Consider the following 4,033-nt stretch of genomic DNA (forward strand, 5'->3'; position numbering starts at 1 on the left):
ACCACAACTTTTCTTAAACATCAATGCTATGCAAGTTACAGGACGCTTTTGAGGAACGTGAGTTTTTTCCACCTCTGTCACTCATTTTTCCACCTCTGTCACTCTGCACAATGGAAAGAATAAACAATCTTGCACTCATTTACAGATGACGCAAAACAAAACAAAAGAAAGGAGGGAAAAAAAAAAAAAAAAAAAAAGAGTTCTTTATTTCCAATTTGCCTCTGTTAAAGAAAGTAAAACACAACCCTGGGCTAAAGCCCCTTCATTTCAGATCCCTAAGAAACACGCATACATCCTTCTCTCAAAGAACAGATGGCGTGTTGTGCTTCTATCTGCCTCTCAAAGTCTGCGGTTCACTGTTTTTTATTATCTTGTTTCTTTGTTCTTACCAAAAAAAGCCCAAACCCAACTCCCTGATGGTGCCCCTTTTCTGTGGAAAAGCACAAAGTATTTTAAAGGAACTAGTCTTACTTATATTTACTTTCCCCTATCAATTTTCACTTGACTTCAGATGTGACGCTAAGATGAGAAAAGTTTAAGACTGCTTCACAAAGAGTCCTAAAGAGGAAATAAACGCACTGCCTCCCGCCCACCCAAATCCATTTTCTGCAACATGTACTCAACTTATTTTTACCATTTGTAAACGAAGTCCTACCAATCCTACCAGGTATATGCCTTGACTGATAATGCTATTTAACTAAGCAAGAGGCATTCAGAAGGCAGAGGTAAGGATTCAGAGGAAAACCATGCTATCATTATAGGCATTTGAGGGAAAATATTGGCCCTTCTGATCAGAAGCAGCTTTGCAATATGGGGTAATACGTAGCTCATCTGAAGCTACTTTCTCAAATATTAGTCAGGATGAGCCTTCCTACACGTGAAGACGACAACTTACTTCTTGAGCAAACCCTGACCATGACATTTAAGCAACAGCTACAAAAACAGAGAAGCATCCTAAGAATGACCACCTTCTTTGAGCTCACCTTTACTACTGCTCTAAGTCAACTACTGAATTCTGCCTTGCCGATTTGTTGCTACTCCACAGGAACTATGCTTGCAAGTATTTTGTTGCGGCTAAGAGGACACTTCCCAGTTACTAATCTTTGTCTAAGGCTTTACGTTTCCAATAAATTACAGGTTTCTGTGATTGTTTTGTGATGCAGCTGCAGCAGTAGAAGGCGTGGCAGTAAAAGGTTGCCAACTAATACAGCCTGTGTAAATTAAGTGTTTCTGACCGCTGACAGACGAACCCTAAAAATAAAAAGGGAATTACAGAAGCCTACAGCAAACACAGCAGCTATGCATAATACCCAGTGGCACACCATGGAGCCGAACTGCAGCAGAGGCAATATGCATTATGGCTATTGGTTTATTTTAGTACTTTTTAGCAACCGGAGCTTGAAGCTGTTGTTGTGCAGTACCAATGGTGCACACAATTCATTAGGGCTCAGTGTGTTTATATCAGTAAGGCACAGGGGAAGCACTCTGGCTGTGGGAACCCCATTGCTATGAATATCAGCCACTCGCAGGTATTTCCAAAATCATTAAGCACAAGTTTGTTTCCCAAAGAGAACACAAACAGTCACTTACCAGCTAACTACTCTGTGTTTTGATCCAAACAACCCCTCACTGTATGAAGTCCTGAACCGTATATCCAAGCTTTGACTTAAAAGACTTATGTTGTTTTTCTTCGATGGAGGAGATTATTGTGGATGGGAAATAACCCTGTCAACCTTTTTGTATGGGACAGCAGTGTCATGGCAGTAGGTGGGGGATGGAGAGGGGCATCAAAGCAGAAATCCTGAAGGCACCTGCCTAAGGAGTTTGCTCTCATATGCAAAAATAATCTGGGCAGTCAGAATTAACAGTGACAGTTTCTGGGACCTGTGCAGCCAAGTCCAACTCGAGGAAATTTTTTTCTGCTCAGAGGAAACCACAGATATATTTTTGCAAGCATACAATTCAGAAGCCTTGACACCAGCAGCTCCTGACGTAGACGTTTGGACAACCTGCTCAACCAAACGCAGTTAAAATAGGCCACTGAACCCTATGAGTCAGGCCTGACATCTCCACCTAGAAACTAATAGGAAACTAAACAAAGAATAACCAAAGAATAACCAAACAAAAAAGAACAGTAGGACAGAACACCCACTCAAGACATCAAGGAGAGAGACAACTGCACCAAGAGCTCTGGCTTTAGTTCATTTTCACTCATGTCCGCACACAGAACCACTAGAGGAGTAATTAACAATGATCAGTGGTTTAGAAACATACTTTCCAAGAACAACCGGTCAACCATTTGAGTTCAGTTCTTCCTGTCCTGATGTCATCAGCACTGTCAGCATCAGCTTCATCTGGCTGCAGAGTACATCTGGGCATGAGCCACAGAATATTACAAGTCTAAACATGTATGAAAAATATCGATCCTTCTTGTCTTTATTCAAATAATTAAGCCTTTGGTTTTGCAAAATTAATTTCTCCAAATAGTGACACAAACAGTTAATTCTTTAAATTAAAAAAAAGTCACCTTACGCCTGGAACAGAAGTTTGATACAGGATTGTACATGAAGTATGGTAATAGCTTAACTACACAGCACACATGTTCTCGGCCCACAAATGCTATGAAAGGCATTTGATACATGCTGTTAAATTATTAACTGATAATTTCACTAGAGCACAAAAAGGGAAAACCACCACAGGACAATAAGACTGCTCAGTGGCTCTACTATTCACAAACCACGTTGACAAAGTAAGTGTTGTAATAATGTTACTTAGCTTCTTGTAGCAAGGCACCAAAAAAAAGTTCACTATTTACAGGGGTTGTTCATTTATTTTTCTATAGAGGCAAAGAAAAGAAGAAATCAGAAAAGTAAACAGCTAAATATTTTAAGATTTGCAGGCTGGTTAAACAGAGTGGAAAAGGTGAAGGGAAAAAAAAAAAAGGTAGGGGGAACCAGCCACAAGATATGATAAAGCTTTATTGAAAACACTGAATTCTCAGTGCAACATGAGTTTTAGTGGAAAGTGCATGCTGTAGCTATACATGCTGTAACAAGTATGAGACAGCAGAAGTCAAAGCAAAACAAAAGCCTGAAAAAAAATAAATTTGCACATGCACTGCTTGAACTTCCTTTGTGCGAGACTTTTGGAGAGTAAATCGGCTCTCCCCTCAAAAGCTTTTGGAAACAGAAATAAAATAGTCCACATAAAAGAGCAGACACCTTGTAACAATACCCAAAGAGACCCTCATCCAGTGTGAGCCATTTAAATCTCTTCCCAAGTGTTAGTTCTCATAGACCTTTGCGTGATTTGCTTCAGCTACCCTGTGTAAAGAGAGGACTCCCAGTCTCCCTGACCCAGGGAAACACTCGCAAGGAACCAAGTCGAGCTTACCCATTGCTGTTGACAGGGAAGGAACTCTAGACTGCATTACTCAATAAACTCAGTCCTCGAAGCCTAACAACTGATCAGCAAAGAACGGATGTTTTCCCTTTTCATACGCCACCCCTTTTCCATCACTATGTTCCCTGTCTTACAACCATCACTCCCAGAACTCTTAAGTGTTAGACAACACGTATTTCCTCGCTACAACTTTGAAAGGATGATCCAGGTGTTTAAGTGCATTATTTTGTAACCAAGCGGCAGTGTTTAGGCATCTCAAACACACCTACCGCCTAAGAAACATTGTTGCCTCGTTTCTCTTAAACCGGTATTTGAGCCTAGGGGAAGGGTGACAAGAAAGAACAGCGCGCACATACACGCCCCCGCCCCTCGAGTCATGAAGCAGCCCCGACAGCCAGGACTCGGCTTCTGGGGACAGGCAGCTGGTGTTGCAACGCCCGTTTGACCGGGGAAAGGCAATCAGTGGAGGCTGCAAGGTCGTGGTGCAGATATGGTCCCCGTTCCAGAAAGCTGAACTGCAGGTGCCTAGCGAGTTGCGCCCGAGGGCGCGGAGCGCTCCGGGCAGGCAGGCACTTACTTCTGGGGGGCCGCCGCCGCCAGCTCCGCGGCCGCCGCCGCCCGGGCCCCGAAC

This window comes from Aptenodytes forsteri, unplaced genomic scaffold (genome assembly GCF_000699145.1).
Source record: "Aptenodytes forsteri isolate BGI_AS27 unplaced genomic scaffold, ASM69914v1 Scaffold467, whole genome shotgun sequence".
NCBI lineage: Eukaryota > Metazoa > Chordata > Aves > Sphenisciformes > Spheniscidae > Aptenodytes > Aptenodytes forsteri.